A 9,272-nucleotide genomic window follows, 5' to 3' on the forward strand; every position below is an offset into this window, starting at 1 on the left:
AGGGCCACACCGTACAGGGGTTACATCAAGGCCACACCGTACAAGTAATACTAGGGCCACAACGTACAGGGGTTACATCAAGGCCACACCGTCCAGGTTATACTAGGGCCACACCGTACAGGGGTTACATCAGGGCCACACCGTACAAGTTATACTAGGGCCACATCGTAAAGGGGTTACATTAGGGCCACATCGTACAAATAATACTAGGGCCACACCGTACAAGTTATACTAGTGCTACATCATACAAGTTATACTAGGGACACAATGTACAGTGGTTACATTAGGGCCAAACCGTACAAGTGATACTTGAGCCACACCGTACAGATTATACTAGGGCCACACCGTACAGGGGTTACATCAAGGCCACACCGTACAAGTAATACTAGGGCCACAACGTACAGGGGTTACATCAAGGCCACACCGTCCAGGTTATACTAGGGCCACACCGTACAGGGGTTACATCAGGGCCACACCGTACAAGTTATACTAGGGCCACATCGTAAAGGGGTTACATTAGGGCCACATCGTACAAATAATACTAGGGCCACACCGTACAAGTTATACTAGTGCTACATCATACAAGTTATACTAGGGACACAATGTACAGTGGTTACATTAGGGCCAAACCGTACAAGTGATACTTGAGCCACACCGTACAGATTATACTAGGGCCACACCGTACAGGGGTTACATCAAGGCCACACCGTACAAGTAATACTAGGGCCACAACGTACAGGGGTTACATCAAGGCCACACCGTCCAGGTTATACTAGGGCCACACCGTACAGGGGTTACATCAGGGCCACACCGTACAAGTTATACTAGGGCCACATCGTAAAGGGGTTACATTAGGGCCACATCGTACAAATAATACTAGGGCCACACCGTACAAGTTATACTAGTGCTACATCATACAAGTTATACTAGGGACACAATGTACAGTGGTTACATTAGGGCCAAACCGTACAAGTGATACTTGAGCCACACCGTACAGATTATACTAGGGCCACACCGTACAGGGGTTACATCAAGGCCACACCGTACAAGTAATACTAGGGCCACACCGTACAAGTTATACTAGGGCCACACCGTACAGATTCTACTAGGGCCACAGCTAGTGTCTCCAGTAGCGGTAACCAGCATATCACATCATCTGTAAATAATTATGAGTGTGGCCTTCCTTTCTAGGCCAGAAGATGGTTGGCCAGCCAGGGAGGAGTCTGCCATATTGGTCTATTTGTCAACAGTGGCCACACCCAAGGTATCATCACACAGTAAAGTTCACATAACAAATTAAACAATTTATAGTCCTGGTATTCAAAATACGCAGACGACATATTCTCTCTTAAATCTAAAGAAATATATGGCTAAAGTTCTTACTAGTAAATAAATCCAGATGCCGTCTTGTATGTTATGTGGGTTGTGCCCCATCCACAGCCAACAACACAACATTACACATGGTTCTTTTTCACATACATTCTTCATCATTTTTTCCACGACATTAAGTTTTCTTGAGTTATCATTACAAACATAAATTTCATCCATTATCATTACAAACATAAATTTGATCCATTTAGTACAAACACTTACATTTTATAAACAAAAGTTAAACTTGTTTAAATAGTCCAACAAATAAAGTGTACAAAAACATTATTTGCTGACCTATGATGTAATGAGTGGGAGGGAGGTGTCTAGTGGCATTATGTTCATCATTATGAGAGGGGTGTCTAGTGGCATTATGTTCATCATTATGAGAGGGGTGTCTAGTAGCATTATGTTCATCATTATGAGAGGGATGTCTAGTGGCATTATGTTCATCATTATAAGAGGGGTGTCTAGTGGCATTATGTTCATCATTATGAGAGGGGTGTCTAGTGGCATTATGTTCATCATTATGAGAGGGGTGTCTAGTAGCATTATGTTCATCATTATGAGAGGGATGTCTAGTGGCATTATGTTCATCATTATGAGAGGGATGTCTAGTGGCATTATGTTCATCATTATGAGAGGGGTGTCTAGTGGCATTATGTTCATCATTATGAGAGGGATGTCTAGTGGCATTATGTTCATCATTATGAGAGGGAGGTCTAGTGGCATTATGTTCATCATTATGAGAGGGAGGTCTAGTGGCATTATGTTCATCATTATAAGAGGGATGTCTAGTGGCATTATGTCCATCATTATGAGAGGGGTGTCAAGTGGCATTATGTTCATCATTAAGAGAGGGGTGTCTAGTGGCATTATGTTCATCATTATGAGAGGGGTGTCTAGTGCATTAGTTCATCATTATGAGAGGTGTGTCTAGTGGCATTATGTTCATCATTATGAGAGGGATGTCTAGTGGCATTATGTTCATCATTATGAGAGGGGTGTCTAGTGGCATTATGTTCATCATTATGAGAGGGGTGTCTAGTGGCATTATGTTCATCATTATGAGAGGGGTGTCTAGTGGCATTATGTTCATCATTATGAGAGGGGTGTCTAGTGGCATTATGTTCATCATTATGAGAGGGGTGTCTAGTGGCATTATGTTCATCATTATGAGAGGGGTGTCTAGTGGCATTATGTTCATCATTATGAGAGGGGTGTCTAGTGGCATTATGTTCATCATTATGAGAGGGGTGTCTAGTGGCATTATGTTCATCATTATGAGAGGGGTGTCTAGTGGCATTATGTTCATCATTATGAGAGGGGTGTCTAGTGGCATTATGTTCATCATTATGAGAGGGGTGTCTAGTGGCATTATGTTCATCATTATGAGAGGGGTGTCTAGTGGCATTATGTTCATCATTATGAGAGGGGTGTCTAGTGGCATTATGTTCATCATTATGAGAGGGGTGTCTAGTGGCATTATGTTCATCATTATGAGAGGGGTGTCTAGTGGCATTATGTTCATCATTATGAGAGGGGTGTCTAGTGGCATTATGTTCATCATTATGAGAGGGGTGTCTAGTGGCATTATGTTCATCATTATGAGAGGGGTGTCTAGTGGCATTATGTTCATCATTATGAGAGGGGTGTCTAGTGGCATTATGTTCATCATTATGAGAGGGGTGTCTAGTGGCATTATGTTCATCATTATGAGAGGGGTGTCTAGTGGCATTATGTTCATCATTATGAGAGGGGTGTCTAGTGGCATTATGTTCATCATTATGAGAGGGATGTCTAGTGGCATTATGTTCATCATTATGAGAGGGGTGTCTAGTGGCATTATGTTCATCATTATGAGAGGGGTGTCTAGTGGCATTATGTTCATCATTATGAGAGGGGTGTCTAGTGGCATTATGTTCATCATTATGAGAGGGGTGTCTAGTGGCATTATGTTCATCATTATGAGAGGGGTGTCTAGTGGCATTATGTTCATCATTATGAGAGGGGTGTCTAGTGGCATTATGTTCATCATTATGAGAGGGAGGTCTAGTGGCATTATGTTCATCATTATGAGAGGGATGTCTAGTGGCATTATGTTCATCATTATGAGAGGGGTGTCTAGTGGCATTATGTTCATCATTATGAGAGGGGTGTCTAGTGGCATTATGTTCATCATTATGAGAGGGGTGTCTAGTGGCATTATGTTCATCATTATGAGAGGGGTGTCTAGTGGCATTATGTTCATCATTATGAGAGGGTGTCTAGTGGCATTATGTTCATCATTATGAGAGGGATGTCTAGTGGCATTATGTTCTCATTATGAGAGGGGTGTCTAGTGGAATTATGTTCATCATTATGAGAGGGAGGTCTAGTGGCATTATGTTCATCATTATGAGAGGGAGGTCTAGTGGCATTATGTTCATCATTATGAGAGGGAGGTCTAGTGGCATTATGTTCATCATATGAGATGGGTGTCTAGTGGCATTATGTTCATCATTATGAGAGGGGTGTCTAGTGGACATTATGTTCATCATTATGAGAGGGTGTCTAGTGGCATTATGTTCAACATTATGAGAGGGGTGTCTAGTGGCATTATGTTCATCATTATGAGAGGGGTGTCTAGTGGCATTATGTTCATCATTATGAGAGGGTGTGTAGTGGCATTATGTTCATCATTATGAGAGGGAGGTCTAGTGGCATTATGTTCATCATTATGAGAGGGTGTCTAGTGGCATTATGTTCATCATTATGAGAGGGTGTCTAGTGGCATTATGTTCATCATTATGAGAGGGAGGTCTAGTGGCATTATGTTCAATATGAGATGGGTGTGTAGTGGCATTATGTTCATCATTATGAGAGGGAGGTCTAGTGGCATTATGTTCATCATTATGAGAGGGGTGTCTAGTGGCATTATGTTCATCATTATGAGAGGGGTGTCTAGTGGCATTATGTTCATCATTATGAGAGGGAGGTCTAGTGGCATTATGTTCATCATTATGAGAGGGGTGTGTAGTGGCATTATGTTCATCATTATGAGAGGGAGGTCTAGTGGCATTATGTTCAATATGAGATGGGTGTCTAGTGGCATTATGTTCATCATTATGAGAGGGAGGTCTAGTGGCATTATGTTCAATATGAGATGGGTGTGTAGTGGCATTATGTTCATCATTATGAGAGGGAGGTCTAGTGGCACTATGTTCAATATGAGATGGGTGTGTAGTGGCATTATGTTCATCATTATGAGAGGGAGGTCTAGTGGCATTATGTTCAGTATGAGATGGGTGTGTAGTGGCATTATGTTCATCATTATGAGAGGGGTGTCTAGTGGCATTATGTTCATCATTATGAGAGGGGTGTGTAGTGGCATTATGTTCATCATTATGAGAGGGGTGTCTAGTGGCATTATGTTCATCATTATGAGAGGGAGGTCTAGTGACATTATGTTCAATATGAGATGGGTGTCTAGTGGCATTATGTTCATCATTATGAGAGGGAGGTCCAGTGGCATTATGTTCAATATGAGATGGGTGTGTAGTGGCATTATGTTCATCATTATGAGAGGGGTGTCTAGTGGCATTATGTTCATCATTATGAGAGGGAGGTCTAGTGGCATTATGTTCAATATGAGATGGGTGTCTAGTGGCATTATGTTCATCATTATGAGAGGGAGGTCTAGTGGCATTATGTTCAGTATGAGATGGGTGTGTAGTGGCATTATGTTCATCATTATGAGAGGGGTGTCTAGTGGCATTATGTTCATCATTATGAGAGGGGTGTGTAGTGGCATTATGTTCATCATTATGAGAGGGGTGTCTAGTGGCATTATGTTCATCATTATGAGAGGGAGGTCTAGTGACATTATGTTCAATATGAGATGGGTGTCTAGTGGCATTATGTTCATCATTATGAGAGGGAGGTCTAGTGGCATTATGTTCAATATGAGATGGGTGTGTAGTGGCATTATGTTCATCATTATGAGAGGGGTGTCTAGTGGCATTATGTTCATCATTATGAGAGGGAGGTCTAGTGGCATTATGTTCAATATGAGATGGGTGTGTAGTGGCATTATGTTCATCATTATGTATCACACTGCTGCTGCTGCTGCCACCTGTCTGTATACCACCTGCTGTTGTCTCATCTATTGATAGTGTACCAATCTCAGAGAAGAGAGAGAGAGAGAGAGAGAGAGAGAGAGAGAGAGAGAGAGAGAGAGAGAGAGAGAGAGAGAGAGAGAGAGAGAGAGAGAGAGAGAGAGAGAGAGAGAGAGAGAGAGAGAGAGAGAGAGAGAGTAGCAGGTAGGGAGCCGTGTGTCAGTCAGTCAGTCAGTGAGGGATCGTGGTGGTGTGCAGCAGGTACGTACCACATAGATGGCTCGTCGTCTACCATGGCTTCTTGTATGTACCTTACCATCAGACCGACGCCTGATCTCTGGTCCACTACTGTACCACTCTAACCTACCATGTCATCCACTACTGTACCACTCTAACTTACCATGTCATCCACTACTCTACCACTCTAACCTACCATGTCATCCACTACTGTACCACTCTAACTTACCATGTCATCCACTACTGTACCACTCTAACCTACCATGTCATCCACTACTGTACAACTCTAACTTACCATGTCATCCAGCACTATACAGGTCTGTAGTACCATATCATCCCGTAATTAGGGACAATACAATTTCTAGGTTCATACGTTGTGTTTTGGGAAGTAAGTTCAAGAAAATTGTTGTTCTCCCAATGTCAATGTTTCTTGTGCAAGTGGAATGTTGTATACACATGACTGCCCTACTAACTCAAGTCTTGTGCTAGTGGAATGTTGTATACACATGACTGCCCTACTAACTCAAGTCTTGTGCTAGTGGAATGTTGTATACACATGACTGCCCTACTAACTCAAGTCTTGTGCAAGTGGAATGTTGTATACACATGACTGCCCTACTAACTCAAGTCTTGTGCTAGTGGAATGTTGTATACACATGACTGCCCTACTAACTCAAGTCTTGTGCTAGTGGAATGTTGTATACACATGACTGCCCTACTAACTCAAGTCTTGTGCTAGTGGAATGTTGTACACACATGACTACCCTACTAACTCAAGTCTTGTGCAAGTGGAATGTTGTATACACATGACTGCCCTACTAACTCAAGTCTTGTGCAAGTGGAATGTTGTATACACATGACTGCCCTACTAACTCAAGTCTTGTGCAAGTGGAATGTTGTATACACATGACTGCCCTACTAACTCAAGTCTTGTGCTAGTGGAATGTTGTATACACATGACTGCCCTACTAACTCAAGTCTTGTGCTAGTGGAATGTTGTACACACATGACTACCCTACTAACTCAAGTCTTGTGCAAGTGGAATGTTGTATACACATGACTGCCCTACTAACTCAAGTCTTGTGCTAGTGGAATGTTGTATACACATGACTGCCCTACTAACTCAAGTCTTGTGCTAGTGGAATGTTGTACACACATGACTACCCTACTAACTCAAGTCTTGTGCAAGTGGAATGTTGTATACACATGACTGCCCTACTAACTCAAGTCTTGTGCAAGTGGAGTGTTGTACACACATGACTACCCTACTAACTCAAGTCTTGTGCAAGTGGAATGTTGTACACTCAAGACTGCCCTACTAACTCAAGTTTTGTGCTAGTGGAATTTTGTATACACATGACTGCCCTACTAACTCAAGTCTTGTGCTAGTGGAATGTTGTACACACATGATTGCCCTACTAACTCAAGTCTTGTGCAAGTGGAATGTTGTATACACATGACTGCCCTACTAACTCAAGTCTTGTGCTAGTGGAATGTTGTACACACATGATTGCCCTACTAACTCAAGTCTTGTGCAAGTGGAATGTTGTATACACATGACTGCCCTACTAACTCAAGTCTTGTGCTAGTGGAATGTTGTACACACATGATTGCCCTACTAACTCAAGTCTTGTGCAAGTGGAATGTTGTATACACATGACTGCCCTACTAACTCAAGTCTTGTGCAAGTGGAATGTTGTATACACATGACTGCCCTACTAACTCAAGTCTTGTGCTAGTGGAATGTTGTACACACATGACTGCCCTACTAACTCAAGTCTTGTGCAAGTGGAATGTTGTATACACATGACTGCCCTACTAACTCAAGTCTTGTGCAAGTGGAATGTTGTATACACATGACTGCCCTACTAACTCAAGTCTTGTGCTAGTGGAATGTTGTACACACATGACTGCCCTACTAACTCAAGTCTTGTGCAAGTGGAATGTTGTATACACATGACTGCCCTACTAACTCAAGTCTTGTGCAAGTGGAATGTTGTATACACATGACTGCCCTACTAACTCAAGTCTTGTGCTAGTGGAATGTTGTATACACATGACTGCCCTACTAACTCAAGTCTTGTGCTAGTGGAATGTTGTACACACATGACTACCCTACTAACTCAAGTCTTGTGCAAGTGGAATGTTGTATACACATGACTGCCCTACTAACTCAAGTCTTGTGCTAGTGGAATGTTGTATACACATGACTGCCCTACTAACTCAAGTCTTGTGCTAGTGGAATGTTGTACACACATGACTACCCTACTAACTCAAGTCTTGTGCAAGTGGAATGTTGTATACACATGACTGCCCTACTAACTCAAGTCTTGTGCAAGTGGAATGTTGTACACACATGACTACCCTACTAACTCAAGTCTTGTGCAAGTGGAATGTTGTACACTCATGACTGCCCTACTAACTCAAGTCTTGTGCTAGTGGAATGTTGTACACACATGACTACTCTACTAACTCAAGTCTTGTGAAAGATAGACGACTTAAAGTTCATACAAGTAATTAGTTTAAAAAAAGAGAAGGTTAAGACATGATCTAAAAGAGGTATTTAAAACAAATCAAAAGCTTTCATGATCTCAATGTAAGAAATGACATAATAAATGATAACATTGTTAACATGGATGATATAATTTATAACTGTTACTACTACTACTACAAGGACCAAACCTTGGGCGGCTCCGCTACTCAAGTTTAACTAGTAATGCTGAACCTTCATATGACATGTCATGGTTGTTAACAAGTGTTGTTATACTAACAACAGGTAGTAAACCATCATCATGTGATGGTTGTTAACAAGTGTTGTTATATGAACACAAATGTTAGTTAACAAAGTGTTGCCATATGAGCACACATGTACAACATATGAGCACACATGTACAACATATGAGCACACATGTACAACATATGAGCACACATGTACAACATATGAGCACACATGTACAACATATGAGCACACATGTACAACATATGAGCACACATGTACAATATATGAGCACACATGTACAACATATGAGCACACATGTACAACATATGAGCACACATGTACAACATATGAGCACACATGTACAATATATGAGCACACATGTACAACATATGAGCACACATGTACAACATATGAGCACACATGTACAACATATGAGCACACATGTACAACATATGAGCACACATGTACAACATATGAGCACACATGTACAACATATGAGCACACATGTACAACATATGAGCACACATGTACAACATATGAGCACACATGTACAACATATGAGCACACATGTACAACATATGAGCACACATGTACAACATATGAGCACACATGTACAACATATGAGCACACATGTACAACATATGAGCACACATGTACAACATATGAGCACACATGTACAACATATGAGCACACATGTACAACATATGAGCACACATGTACAACATATGAGCACACATGTACAATATATGAGCACACATGTACAACATATGAGCACACATGTACAACATATGAGCACACATGTACAACATATGAGCACACATGTACAACATATGAGCACACATGTACAACAT

This window comes from Panulirus ornatus, chromosome 21 (genome assembly GCF_036320965.1).
Source record: "Panulirus ornatus isolate Po-2019 chromosome 21, ASM3632096v1, whole genome shotgun sequence".
In the NCBI taxonomy this organism is placed as follows: domain Eukaryota; kingdom Metazoa; phylum Arthropoda; class Malacostraca; order Decapoda; family Palinuridae; genus Panulirus; species Panulirus ornatus.